General features: G+C 45.8%; 1 pseudogene; it reads left to right on the forward strand.

Annotated features, from left to right (window-relative positions):
- The first annotated feature begins 9,300 nt into the window (after positions 1 to 9,300).
- LOC143925282 (olfactory receptor 1500-like) lies at positions 9,301 to 18,160 on the forward strand (annotated as a pseudogene).
- Positions 18,161 to 20,854: the final 2,694 nt, after the last annotated feature.

Consider the following 20,854-nt stretch of genomic DNA (forward strand, 5'->3'; position numbering starts at 1 on the left):
CAGCGCGGCTCTGGCATTCCGGCCGGAGAGAGCGACGTGTCAACATCTCCTGGGGAAGAAGAAGAAGAACAAGAAGAAGAAGAAGAACGGAAGGCGGCGACGGCGACAGCGACAGCGGCGACAGAAGACCGGGCCACCGCCTGCAAAAGAGCTACAAGAAGGCGCGGTGGCCCGGCAGAAGAACCGAAGAGGGGGACAAGACCCCCGAAGTCGGGAGAAGAGGCCGGCGGCGGGGAGGAAGAAAGCCGGGCTCCTCCGCTAGTAAAAGAGCTACACGAAGATAGCGGAGGAGTCCGGCGAGAAGACCCCCGAAGATGGAAGACCCCCGGAGCTGTGCAATAAAATATTTTTTCTCTGTGTTGTGTTTTTTTTTGTACTTTATTTCACAGGTGAATGGGTAGGGGTACATTGTACCCCATACTCATTCACATAGGGTGGGGGGCCGGTATCCGGGGGCCCCCTTCTTAAAGGGGGCTCCCCGATTCCGATAAGCCCCCCGCCCGCAGACCCCGACAACCAACGGCCAGGGTTGTCGGGAAGAGGCCCTTGTCCTCATCAACATGGGGACAAGGTGCTTTGGGGTGGGGGGGCCGCGTGGCCCCCCCTTCCCCAAGGCACCCCCCCATGTTGAGGGCACGCGGCCAGGTACGGCTCAGGAGGGGGGGCGCGCTCGCTCGCCCCCCTTTCCTGGCCGGCCGGGTAGCGTGCTCGGACAAGGGTCTGTTGTGGACTTTGGGGGAACCCCCACGCCGATTTTTTTCGGCGTTGGGGTTCCCCTTTAAGTCCATTCCAGGCGGCGGAGCCCGCGACGTCTCCTTCGCGGGCCCCGCCTACCTGTACACGCGCTCGAAATGGGCGGATTTGCCTCCGCCTTACGTGGGCGAGTCCGTTCATTTCAAAAGTTGAGCGAACTGTTTGGCAAACAGTTCGCTGAAACAGTCCGCTCAAAAAGTGCCATGTGTGGCCATGTCCGTCCATGCTAATTTTGAGCGGACTGTTTGCCGAAACTGTTTGACAAACAAAGTTGGGCGAACAGTCCGCCCGTGTGTACGCGGCCTAACATGTAGAAGAGTGCATAAGATCTAGTTCTGTGCATACGAGGAGTTACAGAACATTCAAACCATAACTAGTTACTCCCAAGGTCACCACTAGGGTGAGCGTCTATCGCATTTGGGTACATCAAGAGGGCGGAAATTAAAGTACAAGGCTAAAAGAGTAGGAGGAAGAGAAAAGAGAAAAGGAAAAAAGAAAGGGGGGGAAAAGAGAAGAGAAAAGTAAAAGAGGGGAAGAAAGAGAGAGGGATGGGATTAGAGAGGAAATAAAGGAGGGAGAGGTCAGAGAGGTAGGGGCGTTGGTCGGCCGGTTCCCATAAAACAGTCGAAGGCCAGCAGTAAGCCACTGACCGGTGGGTTTTGGGTCTTATGGATCTAGTAGATGGTGATCAAAGTGTGGGGGTAAATAATGGTCAACCCAAGGTTGCCAGATTTTAGAATGCCTGGGGATAGCATCCTGAACAGTTGCTTCGATTTTACTATGTATCATTGCCTGCGTAACCCTATTCTTAACTTCAGTCAGACGCAGGGTGGAGGTCTTCCATGCTTTAGCTATTGTTTGTTTAGCAGCAGTGGTGACCTGCAGAGCGAGACGCATCTGGGCCCTGGTGAAAAAATTAGGGTAAAAATTGAGGAGGGCCAGTGCTGGGTCAGGGTCTAATGACCTGGTGACCAGAGTGGATAAAACCACAGGTGCGTGCCCCTCTCGTCACAGCCACGGAAACAGTTTGGAGAGTAGGAGGGTAAAAATTTTGCAATTCTATCTGGCACTAAGTACCAACGCATGAGAACTTTGTAACTCGCCTCCAGGGCCACAATATTTTGTGAGGAGAGTTTAGTATGTAGCCAAACATCGGACCAGTCGTGTACATCCAAATTTAAATTCAGGTCCCTGGACCAACACTGCGCATATGTCGGGAGTGTCGACGGCTGGGAGGTGAAGTGTGTATCCAACTGTGATATCTGTCCCGGGGCATGTGGATCAGTGTTGCATATTTTTTCAAATATCGTGTATGTGTTCGTTCCCCTGGTCAAGCCTACAGTCTGCTGCACAAAGTGTGATATTTGGAGATAGCGGAAGTATGGTAATTGTGATTGGGCTTGCAGGGAAGAGAACGGTTTGACTGTACCACCAGCCACCAGGTCACATATGCGGGTTAAGTTTGCATGTTCCCATGCTCGGAATGAAGAAGGGGAAGTGTAGGCAGGATAGAACTTAGGGTGACCGATATAGGACAGCAAAGGGGAGTGTGGGGAGATCAAATGAAATGACTTACAAAGCTTATCCCAGAGTTTGACAGAGTTAGAGGTCAAGGGGTTGGATATATGGCCTCGGGCAGCAGGGGGGAGCCAGAGAAGATTAGTTAGGGGTGTAGGGTGGAGATCCACCGCTTCCAGACTCACCCAAATGGGGATTTCCACTTTAGCATGATAAAGCGTTACTTGGGCAAGCTGTGCCGCGTGGTAGTAATGTTGGAAATTGGGTATACCAAGACCACCGGCCCTGTGGTGGCGAAGTAAGGTGGATCTAGAGATTCTGGGTTTCACAAGGCCCCATATATAATTAAAGACCCGGCCTTGTATTATGCGGTGGAAATAAGGGGGCACTGGGATGGGAAGGACTCTGTATAAGTAAAGAAGCTTAGGGAGTAAGGACATCTTGACGGCGGCAATGCGTCCCATCCAAGAGATGCAGAGGGGGCGCCAATCTTGGAGTAAGGATGAGAGATGCTTCAGCATAGGGAGATAATTCTCTCGGAACAGGTCTGCAGGATCACTGGTAAGTTTTATGCCTAAATACGGGATAGAAGAACCAGACCATTGGAATGGGAAATTATTCCTAAGAAGCGTTAAGGTGTCATCTGGCAGTGATACATTAAGGGCTTTGGATTTTGTCTGATTAACTTCTAGGCCAGAAATTTTAGAGAATTTATCAAGGAGATTTATTAGATTAGGGATGGTAATGTGTGGGGAGGTAATGAACAGTAGAGCGTCGTCGGCAAATAGGCATAGCTTATGAGTAGTAGAGGCAACCTCCAGTCCCCGAATGTCCGGGTGTGCTCTAATCAGCGCGGCCAGGGGTTCTATTGCTAAAGCGAAGAGTTGTGGCGACAGGGGGCACCCCTGCCGCGTCCCTCTTTGTATTGGAAAACTTTGAGAACTGAACCCAGAGTATGTCACTGATGCTCGTGGGTCGGCATACAAAGACATAATCCACTGAAGGAAGTGGGGGCCGAAACCCCAACGTTTCAAGATGAAATGGAGATAAGACCACGAGACCGTATCAAACGCTTTTCTGATGTCTAAGGATAGGAGGTGCATGGGGATAGAGCGCGTTTTCGCAAGGTGTTGTAACAGGACGACTCGGCGAATGTTGTCGCTAGCTTGCCTACGGGGGATAAATCCTACCTGGTCAGACCAGTGGTCAGACCAGGGAACCGGACATATGTTGGGCTGGAGTATGACTGGGAAGGAGGCCACTGGTGTCAGAATATGATCAATCCTAGAAAACGATTTGTGAGGATATGAATAAAACGTATAGTTTTTTTTCAAGGGATTACATTCCCTCCAGGTGTCTAGGAGGGATGCCGAGTGGAACTGTTTCCGAAGCTGTGCCGAAAGGGAATGACTTTCAGGTGTGTATGGTGATTTATCTATGAGAGGCTGTAAAGTTAGATTGGAGTCCCCACAAACGAAAAGTGTACCCCTGCAGTGAGTCTTGATAACCTGCAGGAGGTGTGAAAAAAAAGGGTTAGGGTTACCGTTCGGGGCATAATAAGAAACCAGGGTGGTTTCAGTATCCTGGAGTAGGCCTACCAGTATGATATAGCGACCCGCCGGGTCTTTGATTTCTGTTGTGGGCGTAAAAGGTAGGGAATGGTGGAATGCTATCAATACACCCCTATGTTTAGTTTCTGCAGAAGCCGTAAAGACCTGAGGGTATCGGGAACTAAAAAACTTGGGGGTTTGGGATACCGCAAAATGCGTTTCCTGCAAGGCCACTATCCCAGCTTTCAGAGAGTGGAAATTTCGGAAGGCCTTAACCCTCTTACTGGGGGAGTTGAGGCCCTTAACGTTAAGAGATAATATATTCAGAGGGGCCATCCAAAGACAGTGGGAGAGACACTATAAAGTAATGCATAAGGAGTAGGAACTGACCGACCGAAAAAAGACAAGGGAAATGAAAGGGAGGGAGCAAAGAAGGGACAGAGAGAGAAGAAAAAGAAGAAGAGAGGTAGTTCGTCTGCAGGGCAAACCATGAGATGGCAGAAACAGTCTGACACCGGGATGGGTTGCTCGGCCAAACAATGCTCAGTCCCCGGGGCCCAACACAGGCGGCCCAGGAGAGAGTGCATTAAGAGGGAGGGGAGCAGTGGCTGCTCTCCACCGCCGTTGGGACAACAATTGTACGTAAACAATGCATTTTGCAAAACCAGTAAGAAACCAAAACAAAAAGGAAAGAAAATAGAAAGTGAACATTAGGACCTGGTCCAATGGACAGGACCACCAGAGGTATTGGACATACAATTAGATTGGTATATAATACCCCACCATAACAGTAGTACAGGGGCCTTTGAAGGTGTAGGAGTACGGGGATGGGGGAGAGGGGGAGGGCATGTCAGGGTAGGGAAGGGTAGGATGGGGAGGGGGAGAGAGGGAAAAGAGTAGGAAGGGGGGTATCAGGAATGGTGGGAAGGGGAGGGAGCCAGGGAAGGAAAAAGCAGGGGAGGGAGGGGTGATGGGGGGCAAGTTGGTATATATTAGGCCATTAAAAAGGAACCATTACCATCTGTAATCGCTAAGGTGAAATCGTGTAAACACGATAATTATAGGTATAACCTTACATCACTGAACATATGTAGTGCAAGTGTGAGGTGCCAATGGCACAACGCAAAAAAGTAAATCACAATATGGAGGTCAGGTATGGGAGTCAGGCTCCATGAAGGCTCAGAGCCCAAAGTCAAAAAGAAAAAAAAAAAAAAGGCTTCAAATTAAGAGCCATCAGTGCTAAAAAACCTGGAAAAATAAAGATAAAAAGAGGAAAAAACAGGATCAAGTACATACGGATCAGCAGGTCGAAAGGATTCGGTGGAAGATGTCCTCCGGAATAGAGGACACCATTTGTCTACCGCTCGGATGTCCGAATCCTAGAAATCTCACAAGGAAATATGAACGTTTAGAGAGAAAAACAAAGAAAGGTTGAAAACCTCCGAGCAGTCAGTTCAGCGCGGCGGGCGAGACTTGGGAGTAGAACCGATACCATCCGACAGTCTGGCGGGAGTTCCCTTGTGGACAGACATCGGGCCAGGCTGGTTACGATGCGGTGTAGCCGAGTAAGGATGCGCCGCCGAACGAGCTGGAGCGCGGGGCAAGCTGGTCTCTGAGTGTGAATCAGGGTGAGCAAGATGGAGGCTTTCCAGCAGGCGCTGCAATGATTCCGGAGACGAACAGGTGTGCTGCTGTCCTTGATAGGAAAACTGTATGGCAAACGGGAACCTCCAGGTATACTTCAATTGATGATGAAGTAAGATCTGTAGCTGTGGTTTCATGGCCCGGCGCTTGGTGATGGTAAGGGGAGCCAAATCCGAAAAAAGCTGATAAACATGGCCTTGGAACTGCAGAGATTCCTTATTGCGGGCTGCACTGAGAAGCTGATCTTTCGTACGAAAAAAGTGTAGCCTAACGATGATGTCCCTGGGAGGACCGTCCGCTTGTCTGCGAGTCAGCGCCCTGTGGACTCTATCAAATTCTAGGCGTTCGATAGGTATGCCCGGGGCCAATTCCTGAAACATGGCCGTTACAAAAGACTGAACATCGTCAACCGACTCAGGAATGCCTCTTATTCTTAAGTTGGCTCTACGGGAGCGATTCTCAGCATCTTCCCATCGTGAGAGAAAGGTAACATTCTCCTCTCGGAGGGCAATTTGTTCCTGGGCTTGCTTCTGTAAGGTGATTTTAATGTCGTCCATTCTGGACTCCAAGGCAGCAGTGCGCTGGCCAATGTCACGTATCTCTCTCGAGAGTCTGTCAGTGATCTGCTCTGAAGTGACTTTCAGGGCTTTCTGTAACATGGTTTCCATGTGTTTGAGGAAGTCACTGGGGATCATACCCAATGGCAATGAGGATGTATCAGTGGGGTCATGTATGCTGTCCTCACGGTCATCATCGCTGTCCGAGGTTTCTCGGCTGGGGGCAGAGGACGCTCGCTGGATAGCAAGGGCTTTAGCCACCATTTTGGACGAGGCGCGGGCGAAGGCCTCCTTGATGGGTTTAGGCTTGTTCTTACCTCTGTGACCCGTGAGCACCATACCGTTAGATGCCAGGGCTTGCGAGGTGGAGGCACAGTCCAATACGGGGAATGTGTCGGGTCTGGTTCTGCAGTTAAGTCTCGAAACGACGGCGGAGAGTGCGGAGCCTTAGCAGGATGCGTCCGCCATGCTAGACCTCGCGCATGCGCCCCCTTTTCATCTACAGATTTTTTTAAGATTCAAAATGTTCGAATCGATACATTTTGAATCGGTCAAATAAAAAGATTTAGATTTTTTTGTTTTTCGATTCAAATGTGGCAAAGTGAACAAACAAAAGAAAAATCTGCATCAAATGATTACAATGACTCTTTAAATCACCTTTAGCTTAACTAAAACAGCATTATTTCCAAATGGTACTCTAATAACACACACAGTCTTTGATTTCAGCATTATGCGTACAGTTATGCCGCGTACACACGATCGGACTATCCGGTGGACTTAGTCCGGCGGACAAACCGCCTGATTTTGCAGCGGAAGTCCACCGGACTTTCCGAACGAGTGGACCTGCCCACACACAACCGGACTTTTCCACACACGGAGAAAATTCAGTTCATTTTGAACGCGGCTCCAGATAGACGGGACTAGCGAAGGGAGTCAATGTCGCCGCCTCCTGGTATGGACTTAAAGGGGAAGCCCTACGGCAAAAAAGCGGCGCGGAGATCTCCCCAAAGTCCATTGCAGACCCTTATCCGAGCACGCAGCCCAGCTGGTCAGGAAAGGGGATGGGGACGAGCGAGCCCCCCCTCCTGAGCCATACCGTGCCCTCAACATGGGTGATGCTTTGGGGAAGGGGGGTCCCGTCTACCTGGAGCCGCGTTCAAAATGAACAGACTTTTCTCCGTGTTTGGGCAAGTCCATTCATTTCAAAAGTCCAGCGGACTAGCACACAGAGGGGCGGATTGTCTGCCGGACTGCCGAGTCCGGCGGACAATTTTGAGTCAAAACTTCTTTCTAAAGAAAGAAAAAGTCTGCCGGAGCCCACACACGGGCGGATTGTCCGTACGCGGCATTAGAATTAGAATGTGTACGCGGCATTAGAATTAGAATGTGTACGCGGCATTAGAATTCGTCTCGAGTTCCATGTAAAATTTGATTCGAATTTCAGTCCAAATTTCTGAAATTCGGACCACTTTCGTTTCGTTATAGCGAGAATTTGGAAAAATGTGCTTATATTGTAATTCAGATATTTGGATATATCCGCCATCCTTTGCCTCTACACAAAACCCAGTGCACGAGTATGGACCTCGGGCGTAATATCTGACAATTTCTATATTACTAATGGCACGTGACAAGGCTGCCCTCTATCACCCTTAATTTTTGCCATGGTCATGGAATCTCTTGCCCAACGGATTCGATCTGAACCCAAAATTAAAGGTATCACAATAGGATCAACAGAACATAAAATAGGCCTATATGCGGATGACGTGATAATCGCAATCTCTGACCCGCAACAATCGTTAGTTGAGGTGCAACATATCCTAGACCAATTTAACACGATTTCTTTATATAAAGTGAATCACAGCAAATCCGTTATGCTAGCTTTGGGTTTGGACAAGTCGATTGTTCAACATATCTCCACAATCTCCCCCTTTTCATGGTCAAAAGATGCACCTCTAACTTATTTAGGAATTCGTCTAACCACACCCAGCAAAAACCTCCTGTGCATTCACCTAGCAGCCCTAGTAGAAATGCTTAATAAAATGTCCAGTGAAATGAATCACCCCTTTGTGTCATGGGCCGGCAGGATTGCTTTAGCTAAAATGTTTATGTTACCGCATATTCTATATATCTTCCGTACTCTCCCAATACCGTTCCTTCCGGTACACCTACGAACTCTTAAGTCCCTTCTCCACTCCTTTATCTGGCAGCACAAAAAAGCCAGGATCAAAAAACAGAATTTGATGGCCCCTATCCATAGGGGAGGACTAGGAGCTCCCAACATAACCCTCTACTACAAAGCAGTCATCCTGGATCAACTTAAATTCTGGTGGAATACAACTACCCCCTCCAACTGGGCGCAGATAGAAGCGGTAGCAATGACCGCAGAGCCAAAATTTCTCCTTGGTGCCTCGCTTCTAACACCCATCACGAAACATTACCCATTGGACACAATCTCTGCCTCCCTGAGAGTATAGACTTCAATTCCTCAGGTGTCGAAAGATCTTCCCCATTCCATACTACTACTCTCAGAATAATGAAAATTTTCATTTGGAATGAAACGAACTGCATATGTCTTCTGGCAATCTACAAATAGATAGATAGATAGTGGAGATGTGTTATTTGATGAGGATGGAGGAAATGGTTGCCCATGATATACACAAGGAGTTTAAGGTCAAATGGATCCAGTGGTTTTTATACAGTATATGGACACATATGATTTGTTTTGAATTTTTGAGTAGTAGGTCATTTTTTTTTTTGTTTTTTTTTGGTCTATGTATTAAGGTATGGGATTGGTATATGTTGTTATCTTATATCGAGTAGTTAAGAAAGCCATAGCAATTAAAATAAAAAAAAAGAAGGTGAAAATTAGAGTTTTATATAAATATATGTATTTTTTTTATTTTGCATATGGAAATATGTTTTTTTTTTCCTTCCATTTTTCCTTTCTGCACCCTATTAATATGAAAACAATAATAGAAATGGATTAAGTAAAACAAGTTGAGTCTTTTGAATCCTCCTAGTGTTCAGATATAAGAAATCTATGAATAAAAAAATTGAAGAAGAATATATAAGTAAAATAAAACATGAAAGGTAATACAAGTGCAGTTATGTTTCTTATTTTTATAAGAAGATCCCTTGTGAGTTCCATTGAGGGATTAGATAATTCAGGCGATGTTTCATTTTCTGTAGAGATTCATTTTCCTAATGATCCGTGTTTTAATTAATCTCAGATAAATACAAAGCCAACATACGCCCCAGTGTGCTCCGGGGATGTCTGGGGAAATCTCTGTATTATATAAATATATGAATGTACGGCTGATACAACAGTATTGTGACCAGAAATGTCACATGGATTTCCTGTTATATTAATGTATCTCTTTTCAGCAACATTTCTTGTCGTCAGACCATCTGCAGCCAAACCGATCCATTTATCTCTAATGTGTAGATCTGAATCCTGAAATTGTAGAAACGAAGGAGAATGAATATTTATACAGATTTCCATGATCTGTATTTCACATGAATTTATTTCCTTCTTTTTTTTTTTTCCATATTGATATTTCAGGTTCCAGACATTATCACAGAAATGTCACCTCAGCCTAGCTGATATATTTTTTTTTTGTTCCTTTGTTCCTAATTTCCGACTGACTTCATATACAAATGTCCCCTATAGACTCATTCTTATTTTTTGTGTCACCATCATACTTCTATTTAGAGGCATGAGCGGCGCTCAAAGTTTACTGTAGGCATATTTTGCTTTCTACTGAGGATTTCTGAACTGCGTGTAAAGAAAAGCGAAAGTGTATCAATCTCCCAGACAGAATACTTGCCATTTAATTGAAGCATTGCAATTTTTTTTTGGCCATCTCAGTTGCTTCAACCAGCATGTAAGATTTTAGGGGAAGAATTCAGACATTTTTATTGTTCTTGGTAATAAGAGTCTGGCTCGTGCCTCTTGTGATAATATCCAATTTACAATTGCCAATTTTTTTATAGAGTCAATCTGTTTCATAGTTTCATAGTTAGTTAAGGTTGAATAAAGACACCAGTCCATCCAGTTTAACCTGAGTGAGTGTTTACAATTGTCCCTATCCCTGTACATTGCACACTCACATCAGTCCCTACCCTCAAGAAGCCCACAATCCAAGGTCCCCATTCATATACCAGGGACAATTTTGGTCAATCTGTAATAAGGTCATTTATTCCAGGAACTGCAACAACAACAAAAAATAATTGTTTGTTATTATTTTCTAATCTACCCGAATATTTGGGTAAAATTGTTCGAATGGGGAATAGGACCATTCTGAATGATCTCTTTCTTTCTGGATTGTCCGACCTCCCGGCTCTTAAGCTCCCTCTCTTTCTCTTCTTCCTTCTCATCTACCTTCTGACGATATTGTGGAATTTGTTGATCGTTGTCCTCATAGTCCCCAACTCTCACCTCCATGTTCCTATGTATTTCTTCCTTGGGAACCTGGCCAGTTTGGACCTCTGTTGTTCCTCAGTCACCGTCCCGGGGTTGTTATTTGACCTTCTCACCAAGAAAAGAAAGATTTCCATAACAGCTTGTCTAACCCAAGTCTTCTTCTTTGTAGTCTTTGGCATCTCCAATTCTCTTCTGTTGGCTGTCATGTCCTATGATTGATACACCGCCATTTGTCAGCCTCTACATTACACACAGATCATGAGTTGGAAAGCCTGTGTACAGTTGGTATCCATTGTATGGTGTCTCGGTTTAACCAGCGCTTTAATTCATACACTTTGTGCCTTAAAATTAACATTCTGTTGGTCAGACATTATAGAAAGTTTCTTCTGCGACCTTCCGGAGTTGCTTCGGATCTCCTGCAGTGACACCTTCATCAACATTCTGCTTGTCTTTTTCTTAGTTAGCTTCTTTGGCGGTGGAGCTCTGATAATGACCGTCCTGTCATATGTCTCCATATTCAAAACTGTCCTTAACCACTTCCCACCCGGCCAATGCATATATACGGCCGGGTGGGAGCCGTCTACTCCTGATAGGACGTTCAGGAACGTCATTCAGGAGTAGCGGGATCGCGCGCGCGCGTGCCCGCGCAGCGGCGCGATCCCGATGTGCTCGTGTCACCCGGACACGGCACATCTCAGATCGGCAGGAGGGCTCTGTGATTGGCCCTCCTGATCACATGACGGCCGTGTCCAATCACGGCCGTCATGTGATGTAAACAAACAGCCGGTTGCTAGGCAATCGGCTCTCCTCTCCTCACACGGAAGTCACCGCTGAGGAGAGGAGAGCAGAACGCTGCAGCCGGCTGATGATCAGTGAGTATGGGCTGCTTTTTACAGCTTTTTACTCACTGATCATCAGTGTAGTGTAAACACACAACACACCACACAGTACAAACACAGTCCCCACATATGTCCCCAAAACACACATGTCCCCAAAACACACATGTCCCCAAAACATACATGTCCCCAAATAATAAAAACACATGTCCCTAATAATAAAAACATGTCCCCCACATATGTCCCACTAAAATCACATGTCCCAATGATTATCTGCACACATATGTCCGTGATCACACAAACCAATTATTATACACTTATTTTTTTTACCAAAAACATGTAGCAGAATACATTTTGGCTTAAATTTATGACAAAATTTGATTTTATTGGATTTCTTTTCAAATAGAAAAAAGACAATATTGTTTTTTTCCAAATTTCTGCTTTTTTTGCGCTTATATCGCAAAAAAAAAAAAACGGAGTCGTGAATAAATACCACCAAAATAAAGCTCTATTTGTGCGAACAAAATGATAACAATTTCATTTGGGTACAGTGTAGCACGACCGCGCAATTGTCACTGAAAGCGCTAGAGCGATGAAAGCTGAAAATTGGGCTGGGAAGGAAGGGGGTGAAAGTGCCCTGTATTGTAATGGTTAAAATGCAAATTAAGGGCAAAATAAGTAAAGTTTTCTCCACATGTATCTCCCATCTGACAGTGGTCTCTTTATTTTATGGCTCAGGTTTTTTAAATTATTTTCAGTCCAGCGCTAGTCGTCATTTACCTGGCGACAAAGTGGTGCCCGTCTTTTACACGGTCATCGTTCCTCTCCTTAATCCTTTGATTTATAGTCTGAGGAACCAGGATTTCATTGCAGTCTTCAAACATGTTATAAGGAAGATCTTCCATATACAAAATCAATCTGAAATAAATCTTTATTCCTAGATACTGGAAATAAATTGTAGTGTTTTTTTTTTATGGCATATATTGAAAATTAGTTGGAGAACTCTTCATTAGGGATGAGCCGAACACCCCCCGGTTCGGGTCGTACCAGAACCTTCGAACGGACCTAAAATTCATATGAACTTTAGAACCCTATTAAAGTCTATGGGATTTGAATGTTCGAAATCAAAAGTGCTAATTTTAAAGGCTAATATGCAAGCTATGCAACAGACAACACCAGTAATAAGGGGTATCTTCAGGTTTATACTGTGCTGGAGGCACACAACACCCACTTTAACTCCTGCAGATGCCTGTATTAGAGAACACCAGCAATAAAGGGTAGATACAGGTGTATACTGTGCTGGAGGCACACAACACCCACTAACTCCTGCAGATGGCTGTATTAGAGAACAACAGCAATAAAAGGTAGATACAGGTATATACTGTGCTGGAGGCACACAACACCCACTAACTCCTGCAGATGGCTGAGAAAAGAACACACTGTCCCTGCCTATCTAGCTCTTTCCCTGCACGCCAACACATTACACAAGGCTGCCGCGCTGGCGGCTTTATATAGTGTGGGGCGTGTACTAAACCCCCTGAACTATAATTGGCCACAGGAATCCTGCCTGTGGCCAATTATGGCTCTCCTCAATGCCGGTGCTGTGATTGGCCAAGCATGTGGGGTCACAGGGCATGCTTTGCCAATCATGAGCCAGCAATGCTCTGCGATGGCGTAGTGCATTGTGGACCGTTCATGCCACACGAATTTGGGGCGAACGGTCCACAAAGTTCTGAATTCACCGAACAGACGAACTGCCGATGTTTGAGTCGAACACCGAGCTTATCCCTACTCTTCATTATATGGCTACCAGAGCAGATATCAGGGCACTCCCGGTTTACTCCATCTGCAGAAATGGGTATTTAACCACTTAGATTTTCCTACTTGATCACCAGGCGATGTTTCTGCAATTGCGGCACTGCGTCATTTTAACTGACAATTGCGCGGTCGTGCGACGCTGTACCCAAACAAAATTAACATCCTCTTTTTCCCCACAAATAGAGCTTTCTTTTGCTGGTATTTGATCACCTCTGCGGTTTTTATTTTTTGCGCTATAAACAAAAAAAAGTGACAATTTTAAAAAAATATATTTTTTTTTTACTATTTGCTATAATAAATATCCCCCAAAAATGTTTTTAAAAAACAAATTTCTTCATCAGTTTCAGTCAATATGTATTCCTCCAACTATTTTTGGTAAAAAAAAATTGCAATAAATGTATATTGATTGGTTTGCGCAAAAGTTATAGCGTCTACAAACTATGGGAAAAATGTATGGCATTTTTATGTCATTTTTTTTTTATATTGGTAATGGCAGTGATCTGCGATTTTTAGTGGTACTGCAACATTGCGGCAGACAGATCAGACGCCTTTGACACATTTTAGGGGCCATTGACATTTATACAGCGATCAGTGCTAAAAAAATGCACTGATTACTGTGTAAATGTCACTTATAGGGAAGGGGTTAACACTAGGGTGCGATCAAGGGTTTAAATGTGTTCTCTAGTTAGTGTTTCTCACTGTATGGGGATGTGACTGACTGGGGGAGGAGACACATCGCTGTTCCTACTTACTAGGAACAAACTGTCTGTCTCCTCTCCCCTGACAGAACAGGGATTTGACACAAATCCCCATTCTGGCTCTCGTACCTGTGATCGCGGATTGCCATCAGCGATCGCACCCGCCAGCCACACGCATCGGTTCCCCTTCTGTGCAGCACCTGAGCCTCCCACACCTCTTAAAGGCGACGAGGTACCCATACAGTGTTTTGTGGGAATGTGCCCCTTTGCTGGCGTATACCGGCGTGAGCCGGTCGGCAATTGGTTAAAGTAAACCAGAGAATAGTTATTCTTAAGAATTTGTTCTAGTAAATGTCCTGAGCTTAAACCCTTTTGGGATGAAAGCTAATATATTTAAAGTGATTGTAAAGTCTCTTTTTGTTCTATGAAAATTTTATACTGTGTTTTATGTTGTAATGGTGTTGTACAGAGCAGCCCAGGTCCTGCTCTTCTCGGGGTCCCTCTTCGGCACTCCTGGCCCCTCCCTCCTGTTGAGTGACCCCACAGCAAGCAACTTGCTATGGTGGCACCTGACCTGAGCTGCAGCTCTGTGTACCCATTCAGACACGGTGGAAGAAGGGTATTTATGTGTTTAAAATATTTTTATTTAATTTTTAGAAAAAAAGACACAAAATTACATTACATGGCATTCAAAGATCAATTAGAAATGATTCCCAATCCCCTAAAATATACATACAATCCTAGGGTTCTCCCAGGCACACTGTGCCATCAAACGCAGCCATTGTACCAAACGCAGCCACTGTGCCATCAAACACTGCTACTGTGGCATCAAATGTTGCTACTGTGCCATCAAATGCTGCCACTGTGCCCATCAAACACTGACACTTTGCCCATCAAACGCAGTCACTGTGCCATCAAACGCTGCTACTGTGCCATCAAACGCAGCCATTGTACCAAACGCAGCCACTGTGCCATCAAACACTGCTAATGTGGCATCAAACACTGCCACTGTGCCCATCAAACGCTGACACTTTGCCCATCAAACGCAGCCACTGTGCCCATCAAACGCAGCCACTTTGCCCATCAAATGCTGCCACTGTGCCCATCAAACGCAGCCACTTTGCCCATCAAACGCTGCCACGGTGCCCCAAACGCTGCCACTGTGCCCATCAAATGCTGCCATTGTGTCCATATGTTGCCACTGTGCCCCAAGTGCTGCCACTGTGCCCCCTGCCATCTGCTCGGCACTTACCTTGCCTCTGGTGGGCAGCGCGGGACAGCAGCAGGCGGCGAGCGGTGTCCGGTGCCCTCCATTTCTTCCCTGACCCCGATGTCTTCTCCCGCCCACTCCTCCTCTCGCACTGACTTAGCAGATTTCTACAGTTTTACCTCTTTATTAGCAATAAAAATTGACAGGGGTTCTAATCCTTCTTCACTATATCCATCCCACATCACGTCATGAGATAAAATAGCAAATGGTAGTTTAACCACTTGCTTACTGGGCACTTAAACCCCCCTCAGTCCCAGAGCAATTTTCAGCTTTCAGCGCTGATGCACTTTGAATGACAATTACGCGGGCATACAACACTGTACCCAAATGAAATTTTTATCTTTTTTTCCCCACAAATAGAGCTTTCTTTTGGTGGTATTTAGTTACAGCTCGGAGTTTTATTTTTTGCTAAACAAACAAAAAAAGATGCAAAAAAATAAAAAAAATAAATCATGTTTAAAAGTTTGTTATAAAATTTTGCAAACGGGTCATTTTTCTCCTTCATTGAAGTGCGCTGATGAGGCGGCACTGATGGGCTGCACTGGTGGGCACTGATGGGCTGCATTGGTGGGCACTGATAGGCTGCATTGGTGGGCACTGATAGGCTGCACTGGTGGGCACTGATAGGCATAGTTAAGGCGGCACAAATAGGCACAGATAAGGCAGCACCGATGGGCACAGATAAGGCGGCACTGATGGGCAAAGATGGGCACATAAGATGGCACGGATGGGTGGCACAGATGGGTGGCACGGATGGGTGGCACGGATGGGTGGCACGGATGGGCACTGATAGGTACCACTGATAGATGGGACTGATGGGCACTGATAGGTGGCACTGATAGGTGGCTCTGATAGGTGGCACTGCTGGGCACTGATGGGCGGCACTGCTGGGCACTGGTAGATGACACTAATGGGCACGGATATGTGGCACGGGTGCAGCACCTTTGTTAAGGCAGATTGTGGGCACTGCTGGGTGGCACTGTGGGCACTGCTGGGTGGCACTGCTGGGTGGCACTGCTGGGTGGCACTGTGGGCACTGCTGGGTGGCACTGTGGGCACTGCTGGGTGGCACTATGGGCACTGCTGGGTGGCACTGACGGGGGGCACTTACTTTTTTTATTGTTGCACTGGCAGGGGGCAGGTGGGCACTGACAGGGTTGCAGGTGGGCACTAGCAGTGCTGGCCATGATCGGGACTGATGTCCCGATCACGGCCGCCGGTGATCGGCTTTTTTTTTTCTTCTCGCGCTGACAGCGCGAGGAGGAATAATAGCCGATTACCGGCTCCGTTATATCACATGATCAGCTGTCATTGGCTGACAGCTGATCACATGATAAGGGGTCAGGATCGACCCCTTGCACGGATCGGTGATCTATGTATGAACAGATTTGTTTACACAACCTCAGGAGCAAAGGTCTCATCTCTGAACTATATACCCATTTAAACAATCAGATCTCTTCTGACCTCCCCTCCCCTGTAGAGTCAGGTAGGAAGCGGAATTCCCTCTGGAGCAGAGTTCCCTGAATTGGAATGACTGTACAGTGGAACCTTGGTTTACGAGTAACGCGGTTAACGAGCGGTTTGAAAGACAAGCATTTTTTTTTTAATCCTGACTCGGTTTGCGAGTGTTGTCTCACAAAATGAGCAGGATTCAAGCCAATGGGGTGGGTGGGGCGGGGGCGCCGGTGGCACTCACAACAGTTCAAAGCCGTTTGGAAATACTCAGAATTACTTGGAAATGCTCGGAAACACTCGGAAATACTTTGTTCCCGAGTGTTTTCGAGCCTTTCCAAGGGTTTCCGAGTTCAGCCGAGCGGTCTCCGAGTATTTACGAGGTTCTCTGGTGCCCCCCCCCCCCCTCTGGTCACATGCGGTATTGCATGCAATAGAAGTCAATGAGGAACGAATTATCTTTGTTTCCATTGACTTCTATGGGGAAACTCGCCTTGATATGTGAATGCTTTGGATTACAAGCATTCTCCTGGAACAGATTATGCTCGTAATCCAAGGTTCCACTGTATTGATAATCTGAAGATGTGTACAAGGTCACTTAACATTAGAGAAACAGCACTGAGACTTCACACAAGATGGTATCAAACCCCAGTCAAAATTCCCACCATTTTTCCCGCTGTTTCTCCATTGTGTTTTAGAGGATGCAATGCACCGGGTACATTCCTCCTTCTTTTCTGGGAATGCTCACACATTGCTCCAGTTCGGAGAAAGCTTGATTTATTTACCTCTAAAACAGTCTTTCTCAACCTTTTCATCACAGAGGAACCCTTGAAATATGTCATGGTTTTGCAATAGAGTTTGTCTGCTTACCTGTCTCCATGTGTTCATCTCTAGACACAAGCCGACCCTCACCTGACTGCTTTTGTAATCCATCCTCTGGCATGGCTCCACCCTAGCTCCTATCAAAGGACTCTATATTAACCTGTGCACTGCAGGCCAACCCTGCTGATCAACCTTTGTGTGTTTAGCTTCCTGTTACCTGACGTGTGCACTTCTGTTGTTCCGTTACCGACTTTGGCGTGTCCTTGACTATCCCTGTTTGCCTGTGATCCTGACCTATTGGCATGTCCCTGACTATTCCTGTCTGCTTGTGGCCCCGACCTTGGCTTTGACCCTCACCATCCCTATCCTCCTGTTGCCTACTGTGGCAATCAAGGCTCCCAGTACATATCATTCTTGAAGAAAAATTGGGTTTGAGTTATTTCTGAAACAGTTTTTTTACCATAACATTCTATAACCCCCCCCCAGTGAGGCCTGGCAACCATTCCCCTACCTATTTACGTTTTAACTCTATTCAGGTACCAATACCCAGTCAAAGAGTTGATTGATTATAGGTCTTCATATTTTATAAATGAATCTTCACGTTCTTTCCTGAGGAAGCTACGTGGCGAAACATGTAGAAAATATGAACGTGATGAAAATATGAATGTGATTACAGTAACTCGTTGTCCTGAATAGGATGTTTGCGCACACCTATGGCTATGGTTGTATTGTATGCACTGGTTTTATGATATTGTTCATTTAGATAAAATTTTGTATATATTTTTACAGGCACTCTTCTATGTTGAAATGCACCCGTGAAATCCTGCATTTTTATTTTATTCTTCTGTAAGTTGACGGAGGCTTTTTACCACGTGAGCAACCTTGTCCAATCATGGCTGATCACGATGTAAACAAGAAGAGCCATTTATCTGCTTTTCCTCACTCGGCCGCTCTCCTGACAAGGGAGGTCTGCGCTGATTGTTTATCAGTGCAGCCCCCCCCCCCCACAGATGCCCACACTGGACCACCAGAGATGCTGCCAGGATCACCAGGGATGGCAATAAAGGACCCCACCAGGTATGCCACCCTAGACCACCAGGGATATGCCAATCAGTGCCAGAGCAGATGCCAATCAGTGCCCATTAACAATGCCTGCCAGTTCCAGTGCCATCAGTCATGCCTATCAGTGCAATCTATCAGTGTCGGCCATCAGTGCCACCTTTGAGGCCCAACAGTGCCCATCAATGCTGCCTATCAGTGCCCATCAGTGCCCATCAGTGACCAGTAGTGCCACCCATAAGTATGCGGATTTGCCGCAAGATCACTTTTATCGGTGACAGGAGAGGTGCCCACCCCCCTAGCAGTGGAGATGATCGCATCCTCTCCCGTGGATGCCTGGTTGCTGAGTGAGGGGAAGATGGCCCCCGCTCTGCTCCACAGCATGGGAGGGCGGAAGAGACATCAAACGTCACTTCTGCCCATGTGCTCTCTTTTTATTTATTTTTTTCAAGTGACATTTTTTTTTTATTGCATTTTAGTGTAAATATGAGATGTGAGATCTCTTTGACCCCCCCCCCAGATCTCATATTTAAGAGGACCTGATGCTTTCTTTCTATTACAAGGGATGTTTACATTCCTTGTAATAGGAATAAAAGTGACACAATTTAAAAAACAAAAAAATACAGTGTCAAAATAAAAAAATAAAAAGTACAATAAATATAAAAAAATAAATAAAATTTAAGCGCCCAATACTGACGAACTCCTACACAGAAGCGACCGCATACGTGAGTAGCGCCCGCATATGAAAACGGTGTTCAAACCACACATGTGAGGTATCGCCACGATCGGTAGAGTGAGAGCAATAATTCTAGCCCTAGACCTCCTCTATAACTCAAAACTGGTAACCTGTAGAAATTTTTAAACATCGCCTATGGAGATTTTTAAGGGTAAACATTTGTCGCCATTCCAGGAGCGGGCACAATTTTGAAGCGTGACATGTTGGGTATTATTTTACTCGGCGTAACATTTCACAATATAAAAAATTGGGCTAACTTTACTGTTGATTTATTCATTAATACAAAAAAGTGTATATTTTTTTCCCAAAAAATTGCACTTGTAAGCCCTTGTACACACGGTCGGACATTCCGACAACAAAATCCACTGGTGTTGCATACACACGGTCAGACAAAGTTGCCGTAAAATCCGATCGTTCGTAACGTGATGGCGTTATTTTGTTACGACGGGACTACGTTCAGGCCAGTAGCCAATAACTTTGGTCTAGGAATTTGATCTGAGCATGTGTGGCACTTTGTCCGATCAGAATTCTCTACAAACGATCGGACTTCGTCCGATCGGATCATGTTGTCGGAAAATTTTATAGCCCAGCTCTAAAACTTTGTCGGTCGGATATTCTGACGGAAACAGTCAGATGGAGCCCACACATGGTCGGATTATCCGACAACACGGTCCGATCGGACATTTTCCGTCGGAATGTCCGACCGTGTGTACAAGGGCTAAGTCCGCACCGAAAATACAGTGTGATAGAAAGTATTGCAGTGACCACCATTTTATTCTCTAGGGTGTTAGAAAAAACTTTTATTAGAAGGACACTTGCCTTTCCAAGGATCCAGCGCTGCCCTCACTGAGACCAGTTCTTCTAGTCCTCGGAGCCACCATGCTAACTGTGGGAAGCAGGCTTCGACTCCTTGTGGCTTCACAGCCAGATCCCGACTACACATGCACGAGCCGTGATGTACCCTGTAAATGGCCCTGTAGTCTCCTGGGACCTGTGGTGTGTCCCAAGAGGCTGCTGGCAGGGAGGAGGGAGGCTGAAATCCCCTAGGTGATCCTGGTGGAATTGGGAGCGGGTACCTGCCAAAATCAAGTACCCACTCTCCAGAAAAAGAAAAAATATCCAAAAGTTGAAGAGGATGGGGGGCAGGTGGAAAAGCAGAACTTCCCTTTAGGGATAAAGTTCTGCTTTAAGGTTTGACCAACTAAAACAAAATGTGCCCATTTTCTGCTTCAGCTGGCCTATTTCCTCTTCCTAAAAAATGATATACGGAGTCAGTGGTCAGGACACGTGTAGCCTGCCACGGAGGTATTGTGAGTGAATTTAATTGAGGCTGCTCTCTCTGAAAAGGAAGTTACACCTTGCAAGAGAATTTTTCTGAGAGCTTAGCGAATGACGTAATATTTCACTTTACAAAACAAACCCTCAAATCCAAGGAAAACAACAAAAAACAAACTAACAAAAAAAAAAACACAAAATTTTTGCTTACACACAATAGAGTAAAGCAGAGCTTAATCTCATTCACTAAGGTCTAGGGTTAAATTCTCTTGCAAAGTGCAACTTCTCTTGCAAAGTCAACCCCATTGCATCTCTGACCGGCTTTCAGATGTTGAATTTGCCAGGACGGTAAGGACTTCTAAAATCTTCTACAATAAAGCCGGTAATTGTGTATTTTGTGGTAGGACGAGTTTATTAGAAAGGTGAACTGAAACCCCAGATGG

The sequence above is a fragment of the Lithobates pipiens genome, unplaced genomic scaffold, assembly GCF_037356315.1.
Source record: "Lithobates pipiens isolate NorthernLeopardFrog02 unplaced genomic scaffold, aLitPip1_a1.2 Scaffold_22, whole genome shotgun sequence".
Lineage (NCBI taxonomy): Eukaryota > Metazoa > Chordata > Amphibia > Anura > Ranidae > Lithobates > Lithobates pipiens.